The sequence below is a fragment of the Tupaia chinensis genome, unplaced genomic scaffold (assembly GCF_000334495.1).
Source record: "Tupaia chinensis unplaced genomic scaffold, TupChi_1.0 Scaffold000093_1, whole genome shotgun sequence".
In the NCBI taxonomy this organism is placed as follows: Eukaryota; Metazoa; Chordata; class Mammalia; order Scandentia; family Tupaiidae; genus Tupaia; species Tupaia belangeri.
The window spans coordinates 10,691,198-10,714,819 of record NW_006159555.1 but is presented as its reverse complement, the minus strand read 5'-3'; the positions used below and the strand labels follow the sequence as shown (position 1 = coordinate 10,714,819).

Here is a 23,622-nt window from a genome sequence, read left to right as displayed (position 1 = left end):
TAAACAGCGATCCACTGTATCTAATATTGTCTATACAAGGAAGGTCTCTAGTTGTCAAATAGCAGTATTAACATTCAGTAAATTTGCCAGTGTCTCAGTTTTGCAAAATATATGTAAAGTACATTCAAGCTATATTTAAAATCCTCTGGCCCTATAACTCAAAAGGTAACAGGAAAGCAAATCTGAGAAGTTTGCCTTTCTCATCAAGCAGATATTGAAACTAAATGTCAGATTAGATAACACATTAGAGCTGATAAATACTACTATAGGTATTAAAATAGCATGCATGGCAGTAAAGAAGGGTTTCCTATATACGATACAAAAAGTTAACAAATAATCAGTATCCAGAATATATTGATATAAAGAACTCTTAAAAATCAATCAGAAAGGGACCAGCAGTTAACGTAATGGCTATGTCACTGGACTCCCATGTAGTAGACCGCGGTTCACGTCCCGGACCGGGTGGCTTAAAACTCACACCGGGCGCGTGTGCGCACATGCCCAAGATCCCGAGAGGAGAATGGAGGAGAAGAGATTGTGGCGTGGCCATCCCCGCTGGGGGGGTGACTTCTCGCTTTCTGTCTCTCTGTCTCTCTCTCTCTGTCTGGTGAGCGCACACGCCCTATAATGAAAAACCTCTCAAAAAAAAAATAATAATAATCAATCAAACTTTAGGAATATATTTTAGTAAAAGTACTAATAGCTTATGGGGACCAGCAGGTGGCCGACCAGGGTTCGAGTCCTGAATCTGGAGGCTTGCTTTCTCACTTCCTCTCTCTCTCAGTCTCACCCTCTGTCTCTCTCTGGTCAAACTAAAATAATAATAATAATTATAAATGAATAAATAAATAAAATAAATAATTACTTTTTAAAAAGTACTAATAGCTTAAACAGCGATCCACTGTATCTAATATTGTCTATACAAGGAAGGTCTCTAGTTGTCAAATAGCAGTATTAACATTCAGTAAATTTGCCAGTGTCTCAGTTTTGCAAAATATATGTAAAGTACATTCAAGCTATATTTAAAATCCTCTGGCCCTATAACTCAAAAGGTAACAGGAAAGCAAATCTGAGAAGTTTGCCTTTCTCATCAAGCAGATATTGAAACTAAATGTCAGATTAGATAACACATTAGAGCTGATAAATACTACTATAGGTATTAAAATAGCATGCATGGCAGTAAAGAAGGGTTTCCTATATACGATACAAAAAGTTAACAAATAATCAGTATCCAGAATATATTGATATAAAGAACTCTTAAAAATCAATCAGAAAGGGACCAGCAGTTAACGTAATGGCTATGTCACTGGACTCCCATGTAGTAGACCGCGGTTCACGTCCCGGACCGGGTGGCTTAAAACTCACACCGGGCGCGTGTGCGCACATGCCCAAGATCCCGAGAGGAGAATGGAGGAGAAGAGATTGTGGCGTGGCCATCCCCGCTGGGGGGGTGACTTCTCGCTTTCTGTCTCTCTGTCTCTCTCTCTCTGTCTGGTGAGCGCACACGCCCTATAATGAAAAACCTCTCAAAAAAAAAATAATAATAATCAATCAGAAAAAGAGAAACAACCCAAAATAAAATTAGGTGAAGAACTTAAATATGTGCTTCACAGAAGCACAAATGGCCAATTAATATATTAAAAGATACTTAGCTTCCAGAAACACTAATAAAAACACAAAAGATATTATTTCAAATCCACCAGATTAGGAAAAAAAATAAGTAAGTCTGACTCTATCAAGTGCTGGAGAGGAAGTGAAGCAACCAAAACACACACCACTGACTCCTCACTCAGTAACCAGAAGATTTACAATTGCCATGAGCTAATTCAGTGACTCAAACATGAGAGTGTTTGGTAAGCATTAATCAACTGAAAATGACCAATCCAATGTTCTGAAAACACATGACAATTACTGCCAAGTACAAATTTTGGCCCTTAATGAACAGGCCCAATATGACTCCGCAACACAAAAAGAAGCCAAATTTCACTCAGCAATACAAAAAAGAAAACTTGCTCTCCCTTATCCAGTTTATCCTATTCACTCTGTGAAGTATAAAATATTCAGGTATTATTCTACAGTTTCCTCTTAGGTTACTGATGACATCTTAAATGACTAAACTTTTAATGAACTATCACTCCAGTTACACTATTTCAATGAGAACAAGTTGAAAATGGCATTATTTTAAAACTAGTTCTTAACTTTATAGGAATTAGAATGGCACTGTGACCATCTAATAAGAGCAAAATGGTATATTAGATGCAGCATGGACAATGAGGTTGGACAAATCTGAGTTCAAAGTCACACCCTCATTCTACAGTTAACCACTCATCATCTCTCCAATCCTTATTTCCTCAATGCATCACAGCCTACCTACCTACTAAATCAAGCTATAAGGATTAAGTAAGATTATATAAAGTATTTAACAATTCTGCCTCATATAATCAAGTGTTAAAGTTTTAAAGGCTGAAATTATAAATCTCAACTCAGGAAAATATTCCTTCCTTCCAACTGTTTTCCAATACTGCAGAAAACTACACTACAAGTTGGAAAACCAGCACTTTGCTTGCTTTTTTTTTTTTCTAACTGAAAGGCCTTTTCCTATAAGAAATTCTGAAAACTCTATTGTTCCCAAAAGAGGATGGGTTTTCATTTGTCATTCTTTTTATTCCCATACTGTCTGGGAAACTAAATCCAGGCAAGGTTTAAACTTTTCAATTCAAAGTGCCTTTGATTCTAAGAAAAAACTAAAATGTTTAAAGTACTGCATGCCTCCTTTTACATTTTCTACATTTGGAAAATCTCAACACATTCAATAATATAATTAGAAAACAAAAAATTTATAACACTGGCATCTACGCTTGAGGCTAATTGTAAAACATCAATAATTTATAAAATATTGTTTAAAAATTATAGTCATGAATTAAAACTTCCAGAATCTTTACTTTCAATATCATACTCAAGAGGGTAAAAGACACATAAGATAAAGTAACATCTGCCAGTCAAAAAAATACACACTAACGACCATTGATTGATTAGACTCATCTACAGACCCAAAACTATCTTATCAGGATACTTTTACTGTCTTCTTCCAAATGAAAATGAAAAATAAAATCTTTCAGTACACATAAAATATGTCATGATGAGGTAATGAGTCAATACTTAACAAAAGAGAAATTCAGGAAGTGTTTATATTCACACTTTCATTTTTCTTCTTTGCCTTCATTTCTAAAATAATTCTTCTTCCTCCCAAAGAGGCCAAAGTAGGTTAATAAGTTATCTGTTGTGTGGTGATAGCGATGCTCACTAGAGAAATATTAATTTTCCCATTTCTAAAATTATGACTTTTATTAATGCAACACATGGTAGGGATTCAACAACGACAAAACTGATAAATAGGATGGACTAGAAACAAATTTTTAATTTATAAAATAAAACTTGAAATAAGGAAGGCAGACATGTAATTCTTTTAGACTTTGGACATTTCACATTCTCATAAGATACTACAAAAACTTTCAGTTTAACTAGGTTGGGACATTAACTAGAAAGAGCTACCATCAATAAAGGACTAAGTATCTTGTTTTCCCAACATCGAATCTGACAAAATTTGAAAAGAAAACCATCCATCATCATTTACCCAAACTCTCAAATACTGATAATGAAAACTGAGGAAATAGACACAAGTTGGGTGAGAACAGAATAGAGCTAATAGTTAGCTATCTGGTTTTGCAGCACTCCATGGTGTCTAAAAATGTTCTTTCAGTTTAATATAAAATGTATTTTTATGCCCAGCAATACTTTTAAGACAGTAGCCTGGAAATTACACGTGGCAACACCACAAAGGTCAGAGATTACTGGTGTAAATCAAATACATAACAATGTTCCACAGAAATATTTGGGGCTGTTTCTCAGGCCCAGGTGGACTGTATATGTAGGTCTCTACATTAAATAATAATAATAATAATAATAATAATAATAATAATAATAATAAATAAATAAAAGGCAAGATAAACGTATCTGAAGAAGACCAGACAACGCCAAAGATATCTCCAAAGACCTGGTCTGATCTTCCTTTCTTTCTAATCTCATCGCCTCAGGTAGAACTATTAGAAATGTACACTTCACGTCTCCAGTTCACTCAACTCCCCTATACTCGTACCTTCTCTATTAAAACCTGGGTACTCCTCCCCTACCATCCTCTATCTCCCACGGAGTTCTTATTCCTGCCATATAGGTGTCTACTGAGCCTACCTTCCAGTAGGGTATTAGTCCTTTAATCCGAACTCATTTTTCCGCATCCCATCTGCCCTCCGCCCCTTCAACTCTGGTCCCCCTCACTTCGACTCTTCTCCCAGAATCCTCCCGAAGTCACTGATCTCCGGCCCCTACTCCAATCCACTCTCACAGTCGCGACTCCTTTCAAGTCTCCGGGCCACTAGCCCCTAGCCTGGGTTCCCTCTCGATCTCCGGGTACCAGCCCCTTCCCCCAACTCCGCCCCTCTTCCCCCCTCCCCCAGAGGGAGGCCCCCCTCACCTGAAAGCCGCTGCCGCCGCCGTCCCAGAAGCCGAAAGGTGCTGGCGCCGGCCGGCCCCCCATTTTTTTGGGGCCCTTATATAAGGGGTGCCGCCGCCGTCCCAGAAGCCGAAAGGTGCTGGCGCCGGCCGGCCTCCCAGGCTCGGTCCCCGCTGAGCTCCCAACGGCCCCTAAGGAGAGCGAACGCCACCACCTCCAACTCTGTCCGCCCAGGGCCAAGCCGTCGCCGTAGCCTCTGCCAATACCGCAGCCGCCATGTTGAGATCCTACTTCCCTCCTCCTTCCCCTCACTGCTCCGCCCTTCTGGGCGTCTGACGTCATGGCGCCGCGCTCCACCCGCCCGGGCCAATGGGAGGAGTTGACGATGACGTAACTAGTCTTACTTCTAGCGTTGTACAACTCCTGCAACCTAGAGCATTGCGATTGGAATGGGTGAACCCTGCTGGCCCAAGGGGCAACAGGGAAGGAGAGGGTCACTGAACGGGTAAGATTTGTAGCTGGACAGGCGACATAAGGCAGCGAAGCCAAGCGCCTGGAATCGCGAAGGAACGCACAAAGATTTAATTAATTAATTACTTGATAATTAAGACATTTAGCTTTTGTTCCCGGGTCAGCGACCTGGTACAATGTATTACCTTTCTGAGACTAACTTTTCCTATTTACAAATGAATAGGCTGAAAAGTGACCTCTAAATCTCCCTCCAATTCTGACGTTCATCGGATTTAAACAAGGTAATCCAATCCCAGCCCTTCACTGCCTTGAGTGCTGATTGGATATCTGCTGGAATTAGGTGCAGGGAGGATTCATAACTGAATAATATGGATCTTTGTTCCTAGAAATTACTGATAGAGGGAGAAATAGAAGCATGAACAAGTCAAAGAGTCAGGATGTTACATCAGGTGCATCTATTGCTTTGGTAAAAATTTCTCTGGCTAAGGGATGTATATCACTACACTTTCTGGGTATGTAAAGCATGTGTGAGCTCCCATATCTACTTACCCTGCCCTGTTTTCTCTCTAAAATTTGACTAGCAGAAAATATACTATTTGTACTTTGAAGGGTTAAGTAGTTTTAACTCACAATGAGATGGGTGGCATTCCAGAAAAGGAGTTGAAGTTGTCAATTCTCTACCACTTGCCCACGTGGTTCAACAGGTAAACTGGACACCCACAATTTTGTGGAAAGATCAATGAACAAATTAAAGCTCTTCATCATGAGAATTAAAATGGTAGCAGTAAATAAAATAGATTGGATACTACAATATGGACTTTTACATTGGGAAAACTAAATAGAACCAGTGAACTAGAATAAAACCAGCGAGTGATGTAGACTAGGGAAATAACTAGAGCAAGATTTAAGAGACAGACTCAACAAATTTAGAAACCTAGTATTGGAGCTGGCAGATGACATGGTGGCTAGGGGTGCTGGACTCCCACATGGCTGACCATGTTTGAGTCCCGGATCTGGTCGCTTGCTTTCTCACTTTCCTCTCTCTTGCTCTGTCCCCATCTGGTCAAATAAAATAAATAAATAAATAAAGCTAAATAAAGTAATTTTTTAAAAAAAGAAAAAGAAACCTGGTATTGAGAAGAAATGGTAAATAAGAGGAAGCCAAGTTTTGAGAGTGTCTTAATAATAGAAACAAGAAAGACCTGGGGACCAGCAGGTGGCATGGTGGTTAAGGCACTGGACACTCCCACATGGCCGACCAGAGTTCGAGTCCTGAATCTGGTGGCCTGCTTTTCTCACTTTCCTTCTGTGTGTGTGTGTGTGTGTGTGTGTGTGTGTGTGTGTCTGGTCATCAAACTAAAAAGTAAATGAATAAATAAAATAAATAATTATTAAAAAAAAAAAGACCTAAGGTTTAGTGAAGCACTAAAGGAAATAGTAATGAATTCAGCTAGTCAAACCAAGATTTAAATGATGGCAGAATTTTCAGAAGCAATGTCAAGGAAGGGAATGTGGGCTTGGAAAATAGAAAAGAGGTAAGAAATATACACGTATAGTGTATTAGTTAACTCCTTGAACAAATAAACTTTTTTTTTTTTTTGGAGAGGTTTTTCGCTATAGGGTGCATGCGCTCGCCAGACAGACAGAGAGAAACAGAGAGACAGAAAGCGAGAAATCACCCCCCAGGGGAGATGGTCACGCTGCAATCCCTTCTCCATTCTCCTCTCGGGATCTTGGGCACACATGCACACGCACCCAGCCTGAGTTTTAAGCCATCGGGTCCGGGACATGAACCGCGGTCGACTACATGAGAGTCCAGCGACATAGCCATTACGCTAACTGCTGGTTCCCAACAAATAAACTTTTCATTCATTCATTCAGCAAATATTTATTGAGTACCTGCAGTATACTAGACACTGTAGATACATCAGTATATAAAGTAAATCCTCCAAAATCCCTGCTCTCACAGAGCTTACATTTTAGATGAAGGTAACTAATAGATAACGATAATAAGGGCTAACGAGAAAAATAAAGCATGAAAAAGGAGATAGAAAGGTGAAATCCAGAAAGAGTGGCCAATGAAGGTCTCACTGAAAGGGTGACATCAGAGTAAAGTCATGAAGGAAGTAAAGAAATGAACCATGTAGATATGTAAGAAAAGAAAATTCCAGGTCAAGAGAACAGCTCATACAAAAGCCATGAGGTGGAAGTTCACTGTCTATATTCTAGGAGTAGTAAACAGCCCACTGTGACTGAAATGGAGTGAGCAAAGAAGGAAGTAATAAGAGATTAAGTCAGATAGATAACCAGGCTAAATCCATAAAGTCTTGTAGATCACTTTTAGGACTTTGGCTTTTACTTTGAGTGAATTGAAAGCCATGGAGAGTTGTTTACTTTTTCTTAATGTTTTCTTTCTTTTTTTATATTTATTTATTTTTTGGAGAGGTTTTTGCTATAGGGCGCGTGTGCTTGCCAGAAAGACAGAGAGAGACAGAGAGACAGAAAGCGAGAAATCACCCCCCAGGGGGATGGCCACACCGCAATCCCTTCTCCTCCGTTCTCCTCTGGGGATCTTGGGCATGACGCACACAGTCCGGCATGAGTTTTAAGCCACCGGGTCTGGGACTCGAACCACGGTCGACTACATGGGAGTCCAGAGACATAGCCCTTACGCTAACTGCTGGTCCCAAGCCATGGAGGGTTTTAAGCAGAGGAGGGACATGCTCTAATTTTTACATAGTGTGCATGTGCGCATCAGAGAGAGACAGAGAAAGTAAGAAGTCACTCTCAGGGTGGGAGAATGACCATGCTGTAGTCCATTCTCCTGTCAGGATTTCTCATATCCACATGTACCAGGATGTTTGTCATGCTGCCAGATCCAGGACTCAAATCAGAATTGACTATGTGGAATCCAGCCTGACATAATCTAACTTCTTTTCTTTTCTTTTCTTGTTCTTTTTTTCTTTTTTTCCTTCAGTTTTGCCATAAGGCGCTGTGCTTGCCAGAGAGAGGAAAAGTGAGAAGTCATCCAGGGGGACAACCATTTGCAACCCCTTCCCCTCTATTCTCCTCTTGGGATTTTGGGTATGCACACATGCACCTAGCATGATTGTCTTTTTTTTTTATTAAAAGAATGATTTAATCTTATTTATGACAATCTTTTTTTTTTTTTTTTTTTTTAATTTGACCAGAGAGAAAGGAAAAGTGAGAAAGCAAGCCACCAGGTCCAGGACTCAAACTGCAGTCGGCCATGTGGGAGTCCAGCATCTCAACCACTTCACCACCTGCCAGCCCCACCTGGCATGATTTTCCATAGGGCAGGCACCACCACACCTAGCATGATTTTCAGGCCTCCAGGTCCAAGACTCGAATCGCGAGTGGCCATGTGGAAATCTAGTGCCTTAACCACACTATGCTACCTGCTGGCCCCATGCTCTAACTTTTTTTGGAGAGAGATTTTTGCTATAGGGTGCATGTGCTCACTGAAGAGAGAGAGACAAAGAGACAGAAATGAGAAATCACCCCCAGGGAGCTTGGCCACACCACAATCCCTTCTCCATTCCCCTCTCGAACATTTAGGCACTCACACACATGCACCTGATGTGAGTTTTAGGCTGCTTGGCCCAGGACTGAAACCGTGGTAGACTAAGCAGGAGTTAAGTGACATAACCATTATGCAATCTGCTGATTCCATTTTTTAAAACAGGATTACTCTAGCTACTCACTGCAGTAGCTAGAGTAACAAGGGGCAAGGGAAGGAAAAAAGACTACTTTAGGAGCCGAGTCAGGTGGCATGCTTAAGGTGACTGGATCCCGTGTAGCTGACTATGTTGTTCCAGGACTTGGCAGCTTAAAAAACACTCCAGCATAGTGGTAAAATTGCTGGACTCCCACATGAATGACTGTGGTTAGAGTCCCAGACTGGGTGACTTGCAAATCACACCAGGAGAATGGAGGAGAAGGGATTACAGCATGGCTATCCCTCCTAGGGGGTGATTTCTTGCTTTCTGTCTCTCTGGGCATGCCTTATAGCAAAATTCTCTCAAAAAAAAAAAAAAAAAGAAAGAAAGAAAGGAAGGAAAACCACACTTGAGTGTGTGTGCATGCATGCCCAAGATCCCAGGAAGAGAATGGAGGAGAATAGAAGAGAAGGGACTGTGGCATGGCCATCCCCCTGGGGGTGATTTCTCACTTTCTTTCTCTGTCTCTCTTTCTCCAGTGAGTGCACACATCCTTTGGCAAAAACATCTAAAATTATTCTATTGTAGCCATCTTTTTACCCTTGGAACCTAGCATCATACATGAAGCGTGTACTATGGGCACTTCACAAATTGTTGGAAATAAAATGTATTATCATCATAATTTTAATCGACATATAATTGTACATGTTAATAGGGTATGTGTGATTTTTCAATACATGTATGAAATGTGTAGTGATCAAGTCAGGGAACTAAACATATTTATAATGTCCCATTTATCATTACTTGGTGTTGTGAATTTTAGAAATCCTCTTTTCTAAGCTACTTTCAAAAATGCATCGAATTGTCACCAGCTCTACTCTATTGTTCTACCGTATTCTCTAACTCATTCCCCTGATCTGTTTTCTCTCTGATATCTGTTAACAAAGTTCTTTCTATCTGCCCCACCTATCCACTCCCTCCACGTCCAGCTTCTGGTATCCACCGTTTTACTCTCCACTTCTGTGCAATCACGTCTTGTAGGTTCCTCTATTAAGTGAGAATATATGGTGTGTGTCTCAGTGCTTGCCTTATTTTACTTAGTCTACTCCTCCAGATTTGCTGATATCACCATGAATGATAGGATATCATTCTTTTTTAGTGGCTGAATAGTATTCCACTGTGTATATATGCTGCACTTCCTCTATCTGTTTGCTAGTTCTTGGTCACTTAGGTTGACTCAGTCTTGACTGTAGTGAGTAGTGCTGCAGTAAGCATGCAAGAGCAAACACCTCTTTTAAAAATACTCTTTTCTTTGGGTATTTAAGCAGTAGTGGGATTACTATATCATAAGTTAGTTTTATTTTTAGTTTTTCGAGGAGCTGCCGTACTGTTTTCATAATGGTATTGCTAATTGGCACTTCCATCACTAGAGCACAACTGTTGTCCTTGCTCCACAACTTCTCCAGCACTTTTTCTTGAATTAGGTGTTCTTTCAGAGCCAGCAGGTGGCGTGGTTGTAAAAGTACTGGACTCCCAGGTGGGACCCACCATAGTTCGGGCCCTAGACTTGACGGCTTGGTTTCTTACTTTTCCTTTCTCTTTTTGTCTCTGTCTCTCTCTGGCCAAATTAAAATAATAATAATAATATTAATGATAACAATAATAATATAATAAAACAAAATACTTCTTTTAAAAAACAGGTCTTCTTTCAAAACTGCAGCCAAATTTCCAAACATAAATTTTGGGGGAACACATTCAAACCACAGTTTTCTATATGAGTCTACAGGACAGCTCAACTCCTTTGGTAGAATAATATAAAGTAGAAAATTAGCTTTCACTATCTTACCTATATCTAGGGTCAGTGCAAAAAAATTAATAAAGTTTTTACTTTATCTTTGGGGTTTGATGGTATCCAGTGCCTTTAGCCTGTCCCATAGGTTTTCAAAGTCTCTTACAGCAAGATTGTTTGCTACTGAAGCTTAGCTATTCCTGGGTCCAGCAGGTGGCATGGTGGTTAAGGTGCTGTGCTCCCACATGGTTGACCATAGTTCAAATCTCACACCTGGCAGCTTGAAACTCATGCCAGGCACATGTGTCTGTAGGCCCAAAATCCCAGAAGGAAAATGGAGGAGAAGGGACTGTGGCATGGTCACCCCCCAAGGGGAGAGTGATTTCTAATGTTCTCTTTCACTGTTTTTTTCTGTCTCTCTCTGGTAAGTACTTGTACCATATGACAAAAATCTTTAAAACAAAAAATAACTTAGGTATTCAGTGTCTCATTCCCTGGTAAATAAGTAGAGTATAAGCTATGTAGTTTTACATGGAATTGTGCTGAATTTGTTAATATATTCTAATTCTTTGTACCTACTTGGTAATATATTTGGATCTTCATAGGTTTTCTTAAAACAATTTAAACCAGAAAGTTAACTTTCACTTATGTGTGTATGATGTATTTGTTTTTACCCATTTTATAATTTTAACATACTTACTTCAAAAAAGTATTAAGGGCACAGAATAAATCATAGTAATAGGAATACTGAGCACCATATTCAGGTGATGTGAGATTTTGGGTTGAACTTGGACTCCTCAGATTGCACTTGCTTTCAAGCTTGGCTGTTCTGTTTACTCATAAGACCAGCCATGAATGCATGAGAAAATATGAATGAATAAAGTTTTAACAACACATCAGATATTAGGGAAGTTATATTACTGGCAAGTCAGTATGCAGAAATATTTTAACATTGGTTTTTGGTTTTAGTTGACCAGTGACATGGGTGTAAAACTCTTTTTTGTGTGTGAGTGTTTACAGTTAATATCTACAGAAAGAGGCAAAAACATTTATAGTGAATGTACAGTTTTGAATTAAGCTCAGAATTCTCAATTTGGAACCCAATTAGGAATGTTTTCCAGTGAGTCATTTAACCTAGTTCTTTTTGTTTTCTCTCTTCTAAATCATTAGCAAGGTAACTGTGAAGAAAGCACATGAAAGAATATTTAGCAATACTATAGAACATAGCATGCCAGGGAAGTAGTATTTGTATAAGACTGACTCAAGTTAAGGTAGCTAGAAGATGGAGATCACTGCCTAATCTGAAACTTACCCATCCATGCTAGTCTGTAATGCTTACGAAGTATGATTAAAAACCAAAGATGTCTCCAAAGTGGTTTGGTATTGGATTCAGAATACCTCTAATTCACTTTGCAGTTCAGATCACGCCTTTAAAAGGTGTCTTTGTTGGCTGTGGACTATAGCATGGACAGCCAAATGCTGGTCATTGGTCTTCCCTTGCTGTGTATCAAATTAGCACCAACTTAGCAACCAACACAATGTATTACCTTACAGTTTCAGTGGGTCTGGATTCAGGCCTCATCTTTCTCAGGATTCTTTGCTCGGAATCTCATCAAGCTGTACCCAAAATGTCTGTCACAATGTGGTTCTCCTCTGGAGCTTCTGGTCCTCTCTCAAGCTCCTTCAGGTCACTGGCAGAATTCAGTTCCTTGTGGTTCTGGAACTATCTTATTGCTGGATATTGTCCAGGGGTTACTTTCTACTCCTAATGGCCACCTCAAATCCTAGCCACATGGTCAGCTCACAATATGGCAGCTTGTCTTCAAAGCCAGCTGGAGGAAACTCTCCTCAGTGTACATGTCATATAATCAAGGCAGTGATCATCCACCACCTTCTCATCTAGTGGAACCTATGCAAGAGAATGACAATCCTGTCATATTCACTGGTCTCTTCTGCACTTGCTAGAAAGGGGTCATATAGGGCATGACTATTAGAAGACAGGAATCTTGGGGGGACATCTTAGAATTCTGCCTACCATAGCTATTATGATTTGTGTCTCCTATAGCTTTGAGGTGTCTGTGCAGTTAAATGGAGTCTAGCCATCTTGTTTGTATGATGCTATTTTGAAATACTATTAAAATCCTAAACTTGGGCCAACTTAATCACCATAGCCTGGTGATTAAGACAGTCGTATCCCACATGGCCCACCATATGGCTCAAATCCCAGACTTGGTGGGGACATGCGCATGCGTGCTCAGAATCCCGAAAGAAAGGAGACATGGAGAAGGCATGATCATTCCCACGAGGGGCACTTTCTCCTCTCCCTTTCTCTCTCTCCTTCTGTCTCTCCAGAGAGTGCAAATGTACTCTAGCAAACAAACAAAATCTTGAACTTGATTGCCAGTTTTTACTGTCTTTGCCACAGTTTATTGTCTTTGTTAAAGGCTCCATTTGGATCTCAAAAGTAAACATTTTTAGAATTAAGGTGTCAGGATGCAAAAATCTAGCCAATTTTTTAAAAGAAGTATTTATTTATTTATTTAATTCCACTTGTTATTATTTTTTAATTTGACCAGAGAGAAAGGAAAAGTGAGAAAGCAAGCCACCAGGTCCAGGACTCAAACTGCAGTCGGCCATGTGGGAGTCCAGCATCTCAACCACTTCACCACCTGCCAGCCCCACCTGGCATGATTTTCCATAGGGCAGGCACCACCACACCTAGCATGATTTTCAGGCCTCCAGGTCCAAGACTCGAATCGCGAGTGGCCATGTGGAAATCTAGTGCCTTAACCACACTATGCTACCTGCTGGCCCCATGCTCTAACTTTTTTTGGAGAGAGATTTTTGCTATAGGGTGCATGTGCTCACTGAAGAGAGAGAGACAAAGAGACAGAAATGAGAAATCACCCCCAGGGAGCTTGGCCACACCACAATCCCTTCTCCATTCCCCTCTCGAACATTTAGGCACTCACACACATGCACCTGATGTGAGTTTTAGGCTGCTTGGCCCAGGACTGAAACCGTGGTAGACTAAGCAGGAGTTAAGTGACATAACCATTATGCAATCTGCTGATTCCATTTTTTAAAACAGGATTACTCTAGCTACTCACTGCAGTAGCTAGAGTAACAAGGGGCAAGGGAAGGAAAAAAGACTACTTTAGGAGCCGAGTCAGGTGGCATGCTTAAGGTGACTGGATCCCGTGTAGCTGACTATGTTGTTCCAGGACTTGGCAGCTTAAAAAACACTCCAGCATAGTGGTAAAATTGCTGGACTCCCACATGAATGACTGTGGTTAGAGTCCCAGACTGGGTGACTTGCAAATCACACCAGGAGAATGGAGGAGAAGGGATTACAGCATGGCTATCCCTCCTAGGGGGTGATTTCTTGCTTTCTGTCTCTCTGGGCATGCCTTATAGCAAAATTCTCTCAAAAAAAAAAAAAAAAAGAAAGAAAGAAAGGAAGGAAAACCACACTTGAGTGTGTGTGCATGCATGCCCAAGATCCCAGGAAGAGAATGGAGGAGAATAGAAGAGAAGGGACTGTGGCATGGCCATCCCCCTGGGGGTGATTTCTCACTTTCTTTCTCTGTCTCTCTTTCTCCAGTGAGTGCACACATCCTTTGGCAAAAACATCTAAAAAAAAAAAAGAGGTGCGTGTGTGTGTCTATGTGTGTGCCCACGCCCAAAATCCCAAGAGGAGAATGAAAGAGAAGGGATTGTGGCATGGTCTTCCTTCCTGGTGTTGTATGCTTTCTTACTTCCTGTCTCTGGAAGTTTCTCTCTCTGTTTCTCTCTCTCTCTCTCTCTCTCCCCCTCTCTCCCTCTCTCCCTTTCTCCCTCCCTCCCTCTCCAGTGAGTGCATGTACTCTATAGGAAATTTAAAAACAAAACAAAACACTTAGAGGTTCTTCACATAGGCAAGAGATATGATGGTACTATAAACCAGAGAAGTAGCTACAGTGAAGGTGATTAGAAATGGTTGGGTTCTGTGTACATTTTGAAGGTAAATTAATATTTAATTCCATTTGTTACTATTTTATTTACATTTTTATTTCATTTTCTTTTATACATTTAATCACATTATTTAGCTTACAAAGTGAATATTTCAACATGTGAACATTTCTCCCTAGTCCAGTTGATTGTTGGTATTAATTTTATTTTTGAGAGGTTTTTGCTATAGGGTGCATGCACTCGCCAGAAAGACAGACAGAGACAGAGAGACAGAAAGAGAGAAATCACCCCCTGGGGAGATGGCCACGCTGCAATCCCTTCTCCTCTCAGGATCTTGGGCACACATGCACACACGCCCCACGTGAGTTTAAGCCACCAAGTCCAGGACTCGAACCGTGGTCGACTATATGGGAGTCCAGCAAAATAGACAGTACGCCAACTGCTGGTCCTGATTGTTACTATTAATTTTTAATTTGACCTGACAGAGAGAGAGAGAGAAAGGGAAAGTGAGAAAACAAGCCACCAGATCCAGGACTCAAACCGTGATCAGCCACATGGAAATAGAGCACCTTTAACCACGCCACCTGCTAGCCCTATAAGTCCCTTGTTTCAAAACCCTCATAAATAAATAAGTAAAGCTCAGAAGGCGTTGGAGGGGACACTTCTCATACAGATAAGATAAGCATCATCACAACAACTCTCTAGAACAATAACCTTACAGAAAAACCACTGGGACATTACACAAAAAATACTTCTACAAGGATACCTGTACAGAAACTGCCTGTCCAGCTCTGGATTAACGTCACCCTTGTTGATCCTGGTAGCCAAGGACAAATGTCAAAAAATAACTTATGTAATCCCTCATTTTTCTTTTAAAAATCCTTATCTTGAGGGCCAGCAGGTGGCATAATGGCTAAGGGGATAGAGTCCCATGTGGCTGACCACAGTTCAAGTCTGGACCCCGCAGCTTGAAAACCATGCTGGGCACATGTATGTGAGTGCCCAAAATCCCAAGAGCATCGAGGAGAAGGGCCCCCCCCGGGGGGGGGGGGGGGTTCTCACTTTCCCTCTTTTTCTGGCAAATGCACTTACCCTGTAGCAAAAACTATGACAGACAAAAAAAAACCTTTCTCTTCCCTTACTCCCTGAATATGTTCATAATGTTCATAGTTTGTTGGTTTTGTTTTGTTTTGTTTTGTTTTGTTGCTATAGGGCTTACTGGAGAACAAGACAGAAAAAGGGAAAGTGAGAAAGCACCCCCTAGAGGGTGGGGGAAGGCCACATTGCAATCTCTTTTCCATTCTTCTCTAGAGATTTTAGGCATGCACAAACGCTCGCCTCGTGTGTTTCTCAAGCCAGGTTGAGACTCAAATCACACAGCTGGCAATCCTTGTGAGATCCAGCTGCCTTAACCTCTGCACCATCTACTGGCCCTGTCCACAGTTTATTATAGCAAATGTATTCCCCATTGCAGTGCCTATTCCCTCTGCCTGGTATCTAGGGGCTGAAAGATTCAATAAATATATTTAAAAAATAAAAAAGGATGTAACTTTTCAAGAGACAGATTACAAAGAAAAAGGTCAGAAATAACTAGTGAACAAAGGAAAGAATGGTAAACGAGATCCATGGTTTTGTTTGTTTGTTTGTTTGTTTGTTTGTTTATGAAAAAAGACCTGGTGGCATGAGCCACTAAGATAGGCTGGGACTACAGGTGACCTGGGATCCATTCCCAGTCCAATCTAAAGGCCAAGAGTGTTGGCATGTATTTATAATCCCAGAGACTTTGGAGACTGAGACAGGAAAATCATGAGATCAAGGCTGACCTGGGCAAGATAGTAAGACCCTACCTGAAAAAGAGATGGGCATGGTGGCCTGCATATAGATCCAGCTGGAAGGCTGAGGCAGGAGAATCATGACAGGGAGACTCTATCTAAAAAGAAAGGGAGGGAACAGGTGCCAGCAGGTGGCATTGTGGTTGAGACAGCTGGACCTCACATGGTTGACTGCCGTTTGAGTCTCAAACCCAGAGGCTTGAAAAATACACCAGCATGTGCGCATGTATGCCCAAAATCTGTGCTTTCTCACTTTCCCTCTCTGTCTCTCTGTCTCTCTCCAGCAAGCATATGTGCCCTATAGCAAAAGAAATAAAGGTATTGGTTAATTTGCAGAATCAATGAGAGAGATGGAGACCCAGATATGAAAAACAGAAAACCTAGAGAAAAACTCAAGCAGAAAGCATGGCAAGAGTCACCTATATAAATAGGATGACTTTATAAATAGTAAAATATAATTAATTAATTTTATTATTTTTTTAAGGCAGCCGAGTAGACTGTCCTGACAGTGGGCCAAGACAACTCCATCCATACTGTCATTTGAAACATACTAACATCTGCTCTACGCCAAGCCCGTGCCACAATGGGAACAAAGCTTAAACAAGACCAGGTTTCAGTCATCAAGGAGGTCGGGAAGAAAATAAACATTTAAATACACGATTACAACAGAGTTAAATAATCTCAGCTCTGGGACCAGCAGTTGGCGTGGTGTTTAAGGTTGGACACTCCCATATGGCTGACCACCATTCAAGTCCTGGACCTGGCGGCTTCCTTTCTCACTTTCCGTCTTTCTTTCTGTGTCTCTCTCTGATCAAGCTAAAAATAAATGAATGAATAAATCAAAATAAATAAATAATTAAAAAAAATAATCACAGCTCAAGAAGGCAGCCTAACATGGGGCTAAACTGTGCATTTGTGCAAGATAGAAAAAGGCACCCTCTCTGAGTAGATGTAGTGCCAGGATAGACATCTTGGCAAGATGAGTACAGGTGGGTTTCAGCTCTCTCTGGATTCCTCAGCCTGGCACTTCTGAGCAGAGCACAACATGCATGTCTAAACACAGCCTGCTTACTTTAAAAGGAAGAGAGTGGCCCCTGTGGAAGGAGGGTAGCAGCATCTTATGAGGATGTGTGCCTGTGCAGCAAGAAAATCTGGAAACCCAGCCTCCTAGCCCCAAACTTTACAAGAAACCTCAGTGGATGCACTTGCTTCTGGTGCTACCTGTGACAGAGTTGGCAAAGAAAACTGGGAAGTTGGGAAAGGTTCCTTTGGTAGGAAAAATTGACAGACGGTGTTTACAGCTTTGCTTTGGTTCTCCTATCAGAGTGGGTGCCAGATGTTTTCTAGTTTCCAAGATAGTGTGTTAACTCTGTAAGACGCTTTTCCCCTAAAGATAATGTCATGTCATTATACACAGTTAAGTGTGAGCACGTGGAAAAGTGGATCCTATGCCAGGTCAGCAAAGTTTGATTTGCTGCTGTGTGAATGCAAGGTTTGGAGTTACCATCCTACTCCTTGTAAGTCATGTAAATTGTATAATTAGTGTTCAGAAATAAAGGATTGGGGCCAGCAGGTGGCATAGTGGTTGGGGGCACTGGATTCCCACATGGCCGACCATAGTTCAAGTTCTGGACGTAGCAGCTTGCTTTCTCACTTTCTCTTTCTCTGGTCAAATTAAATAACAATAATAGTAAATGGAATTCAATAAATAAATAATTAATTATTTTTAAAAAGATAAATAAAGGATTGGGTGGATAATCCACATGAGAAAATGTTATGTAGCCATTTAAATGGATATTATAGGGCCTGCCCCATGGCCTGGTGGTTAAGGGAGGCAGATCACACATGGCCAACAGCATGGTTCAGATCTTGGACCTAGTGGGTTGAAAAATATGCCAGGTGCATGTACATGCATACCCCAAAAGCCATACAGGATGGAGAAATGGAGAAGAAGGGATTTCAGCCTGACCATGCCCCATTGGAGAGTGCTTTCTCCCTTTTCCTCTATCTCTGGCAAGTACACATCCCCTTTGGCAAATTTAAAAGAAAAATAGAGTATTGTAAAATACAAAATTATAGGGCCAGCTGATGGCACGGTGGTTGAGACTGGAACCCACATGCAGTGTGAGATTGCACAGTTTGAGTCCCAGACCCAGCAGTTAGAAAAACACTCAAGGAAGAGAGGAGATTGTGGTGTGGTCATCCTCACTGGAGGATGTTTTCTTACTTTCTCTCTCTCTCTAGCGGGCACATGCACCCCATAGCAAAAACCTAAAAATAAATAAATAAGCTGGGGGAGGAAGGGTAATATGGGTATATTATTTTTTTCCTGTAAATCTAAAACTGTTCTAAAAAATAAAGTCTGAAATAAAAGGATATGGGGTCCAGCAAGTGCTGTGTTGGTTAAGGCGGCCGGACCCCATATGTATAACGGTGTAGTTTGAGTCCCAGACCTCAGGGCTTGGAAAAAAACATCAGGACACATGTGTATGCATGTTAAAAATTCCAAGAGGAGAATGGAAGAGAAGGGATTGCTCCATAGCCATCTCTCCTGAAGAGCGATTTCTCGCTTTCCCTCTCATTGTCTCTCTCCAGCCATTGTACATGCCCTATGACAAAAACTTTAAAAAAAAAGAAAGAGAGAAAGAAAAAGAAAGAAAAAGAAAAAAGAAAGAAAAGAAAAAAGTAAAAGAAAGAAAAAGCAGGGCCGGCAGGTGGTGGTGTGGTTAAGGGTGATGGACTCCCACATGGCCAACCATGGTTCAAGCCATAGACCTGGTGGCTTGCTTTCTCACTTTCCCTCTCTCTCTCTCTCTCTCACTCTGTCCCTCTCTGGTCAAATTAAAACAACCAAATAAATAAAGTTAAATAAAATAATTCTTAAAAATAAGAAAAAGAAAAATTAGAACTACTAACAATACAGGAAAACTTAAAAAAGCTTATGAAAAATGTAATTAAAGTCCAAGTTTTGAGGCTAACAGGTAGCACTGTAGTTGGGGCACTGGACTCCCACATGGATTAACCATAGTTCGAGTTCTGGACCTGGCAGCCTCCTTTCTCAAAACAACAATAATAATAATAACAAATAAAATTAAATATTTTTTAAAATAATAAAGCGCAAGTTTATTTTGGTGTAAAAATATTTTGAAATCCATGTAGTTTTCCATAATATGCATTTTTCCATGAACTTTTTTTTTGGAGAGGTTTTTGCTATAGGGCATGTGCACTCGCCAGAAGGACACAGAGAGACAGAAAGGGAGAAATCACCCACCGGGGGGATGGCCACACTGCAATCCCTTCTCCTCCATTCTCCTCTCGGGATCTTGGGCAGGCACACACACACGCTCAGCATGAGTTTAAGCCACCGGGTCCAGGGCTCAAACTACAGTTAACTACATGGGAGTCCAACGACATAGCCATTATGCCAACTGCTGGTCCCACCATGAACTTTTTTTTAATTGCCAGAGAACATGTGCACTTGCCAGAGAGAGAGAGAAAGCACTCTCTGACAGGATATGGTCACCCTTTTCCCCCCATCCCATCAGGATTTGGTGAATATACACATATGACATTGTGTGTTTGTCAAGCCATGGGGCCAGGACTCAACCTACAGTTGGCCATGTATGATCTAGCTCCCCATGTACAGTACCTAACCATTGCACTATTGGTCAGCCCTTTTCCTGAACTTATTTTAAGTTCCCTCATATAATTTTGAATTTGAAATACTGAAAGAACATACACCAAAATATTAACTGTGCTTAATTCTTGGTGGAAAGATTTTTGGGTGTTGGGAATCAGCAGGAGGCATGGTGGTTAAGGTGTTAGACTCCTACATGGCCTACTGCAGTTCAAGTCCAACACCTGGCAACTTACTTTCTCACTTTCCCTCTCACTCTCTGGTGAGCACACATGCCTTATAGCAAATTTATATTAAATAAATAAGTAATTTTTAAAATGAATGTTTTGGATGATTTATATTTTCCTCACTTATGTTTCTTCTTTCCTTTTTAAAAATGGCATTATGGTTACGTCACTGGACTCCAATGTCGTCCACTGAGGTTGGAGTTCCGGACCCTGTAACTTAAAATTCATGCAGGGTGCATGTGCGTATGTGTCCAAAATCTAAGAGGAGAATGGAGGAGAAGGGATTGTGGCGTGGCCGTCCCCCTTGAGGGGAAATTTCTTGCTTTCTGTCTCTCTGTCTCTCCAGTGACCATATGTGCCCTATAGCAAAAATCTCTCTCTAAAATTTTTTTTTAATTTTAAAATGTATTTATTTATTTCATGAGCAAAAAAGAGACAGAGACAGAGATGAGTGGCAGTACCCCCAACAGGTTCTTTTTTTTTTTTTTTTTAAGATAGATTTTTGCTCTAGGGTGTGTATGCTTGCTGGAGAGACAGAGAGACAGAAAGCGAGAAGTCACCCCTCACGGGGGATGGCTATGCCACAATTCCTTCTCCTCCAGTCTCCTCTAGGGATTTTGGGCATGCATGCATGTGTGTCCTGTGTAAGTTTTTCAACTGGTGGGGCCATGACTTGAAACCCAGTCAACTACGTGAGAGTGCAATGATGTGACCATTACACCATCTGCTGGTCCTCCCAACAGGATCTCGACATTGCAATCTACCCCCAGCTTCAGCCAACTGTGAATTATGAGCACATGCTGTCCTCGTGTACTCAGAGGTCTTTGGATGCAAACCTGTAACCTTCACATCAAGTCAACTTTGTAGGACATCATATTTTACCATTGCTCCACATGCTTGTGTTTTCTTAAAGACATTTATGGTTTTTTTTTTTTCATTTTTAGATTTTTGCCATAGGACATGTGTGTTCGCTAGAGAGATATGGAGAGACTTTTTTTTTTTAGTTACATGAAACGCATGAATTCTTTTTTATTGCAAATAACTCAAACAATAGAAAGTATATTTGGGGGATGCTGTGGTGTGCCCTTCAGATCTCTGCTCTTCAGAACTGAAGCCTTCACTCCCACAGCTGCTGGGAGTGTTGATGGCTGTCAGCTATCAGTTAAGCACCCCACATAACCTTAGCTAAGAACAGCTGCCTCATTTACAGTCATGCCCTCTACCCAAGGGCAGCTCACACTCAAAGACTGATTGGTGCAGGGATATAATGGCTCAGTTACCTTGGCTCCCAATTGGGGACAATTTTTCAGGGCCATCTTAGCTCCAATGCTCTGCACAGAATTAACTGAGACTTTGTTGTGAATGCATTACAGCCTGATTTCTCCGTCTGCCCAATCCTGCTTCTTTTATTCTCCCACTGAGGTTGATCCTGAGAGCACTGTCTAATTAACTTTCTGGATTAAAATCTCTTGTATGTTTCTTGGAGAACTCACTTTACAATAATAGGTGCCAGGAGTGATCCAGGAACGCAAACTAAAATGATGTTTGGGAGTCAGATCACTCACTAGCCTGTTAGCAAGGAGGATGCTCTCACTAGTGGCAAGTGGAGCATTGTTAGCCCCTGGCATGTGATAGTAATGCAGTTGTTACATTTTTTTTTGCCAGTGGTAAATTGAAATGTTTTACCCCACAAAAGCAAGACACGGGTGTGGAGAAGCACAATATATTCAGGAACTTGGGAAGTAATATGATGTTTGTTGTTGTAGGTAATGAGTCCTTTGGAGAAAGACAATTGTAAAAGTCAAAGAGCTCTCCTGGCAGTATGAAAAGATCATCTCCTGCATCCAGAGCACAGAAAAACCTGATTACCAGACCTATGACTTAAAAGACTTGCAGAGCTACAGAGAGGGTTGAATTTTCAGTCCTGGTAAGTTGGTGACACCAAAGTTAGGGCCCTGATTAAGAAAGAGCAAAAACGAGAAGCATGGGATGGCAATGCTGGATCGGTGTACTCAGACATCTTGAACATGGCTTCCCCTGTACCCCTGGGCCTTTATGAGTTGACTTTTCTCCTTGTTGCAGATTGGTGCTCCACCTTGCTTGAAGATGATACACTCCCACATAGTCGACCGCAGTTCGCGTCCCGGACCCAGTGGCTTAAAACTCACGCTGGGAAGGGGAACCAGCAGTTAGTGTAATGGCTATGTCGCTGGACTCCCATGTAGTCGACCATGGTTCGTGTCCCGGACCCGGCGGCTTAGACCTCACGCCAGGCGCGTGTGCGTGCGTGCCCAAGATCCCGAGAGGAGAATGGAGGAGAAGGGATTGCGGCGTGACCATCCCCTCTGGGGGGTAATTTCTCGCTTTCTGTCTCTATGTCTCTCTCTGGCGAGCGCATGCGCCCTATAGCGAAAACCTCTCCAAAAAAAAAAAAAAAAGATGATACGGAAATCTCTGCCTTACACGATATATACCTCCCCACCCAGATCTACCCCCAAAATCCCAGCCTGGCCATTAGACCAATGACTAGGATCAAAGAATGACATGAATGGCCAGCACATGACAAGGGAGAAAAGGGGCTTAAGGTAAAGGAACTGCTGAATATAGTCAACACATCCTCACAGAAGCCAGGACAATATAAATGGGACTGAATTCTGAGGATACTGAGTTTCTATCAAAGTAGGGAGAGGTTGAGCCTAAATTAGATGAGGGAACAGTTATTAACATAAAACATGCTTCTGGAACACAGGATTTAGCCTACTGACAAGGACCCTGAAGGATGATACTGACATCTTGCCAGGATGGTTCTTAAGAGCTCAGAGAAAGTAATGGGCCATAATATAAGAGGTGGAAACTCAGAACTGCTGCAAGAGACAGTGAATGTAAGAATCAAAAAGCTGAGAGAACAGCTAGAAAGGATAAACCATGTAAAGCCAAAAAAAACACAAAATGACTTTTTTTCACAAGAGAACATCAAGAAATGCTCTGATAGGGACCAGCAGTTAGCATAATGGCTATGTCACTGGACTCCCACGTAGTCAACCGTGGTTCCCGTCCCAGACCCGGTGGCTTAAACTCACGCCAGGCACCTGTGCATGCGTGCCCAAGATCCCGAAAGGAGAATGGAGGAGAAGGGATTGCGGTGTGGCCATCCCCCCTGGGGGGTGATTTCTCACTTTCTGTCTCTCTGTCTCTCTCTGTCTTTCTGGCGAGCGCATGCGCCCTATAGCAAAAACCTCTCCAAAAAAAGAAAAAAAAAAAAAAAAGAAAAGAAAGAAATGCTCTGATAAAAGTGGCATGGGCTGGCGCCGCCTGTAGGAGGTGTGCCAGGACCTGGGCCCTGGAGGGCTGTGTATCCAGGCTGCCGCTCTGCCCTCAAGTGAGCTCGCTCTGTGCCTGTCGCCTTTCCTGTGCGGCTGCAGCTCAGGCCCTCGGTGCTCAGCAAGACCATGGTTTCAACTCTAGAAGAGCTACAGAAAGAGCTAGAAGAAGAAAAGGTGTTACTGGAAAAAGCCACAGGGAAAG

The 23,622-nt window shown here is 41.6% G+C and overlaps 1 protein-coding gene and 1 long non-coding RNA gene across 3 annotated transcripts in view; one reads left to right on the top strand and one right to left on the bottom strand.

Moving 5' to 3' along the window:
• UBAP1 (ubiquitin associated protein 1) overlaps positions 1–4,741 on the bottom strand; it is a 57,630-nt gene extending 52,889 nt beyond the window's left edge. The window contains exons 1-2 of one of the 2 annotated variants that reach the window (XM_006143117.3): positions 4,666–4,741; positions 4,532–4,588 (exon numbers count right to left, since the gene is read on the bottom strand). The gene's annotated coding sequence lies outside the window, so the exon portion shown is untranslated. Of the gene's footprint in view, positions 1–4,014; positions 4,436–4,531; positions 4,589–4,665 lie in introns of those variants that run through there. The other variant, XM_014585797.2, reaches the window with a different exon arrangement.
• A 166-nt stretch (positions 4,742–4,907) lies between these two features.
• Positions 4,908–17,023, top strand: LOC102485522 (uncharacterized). Its single transcript, XR_333778.3, has 3 exons — positions 4,908–5,015; positions 5,205–5,262; positions 16,718–17,023. It is a non-coding gene; the product is annotated as an uncharacterized LOC102485522 (long non-coding RNA).
• Positions 17,024–23,622: the final 6,599 nt, after the last annotated feature.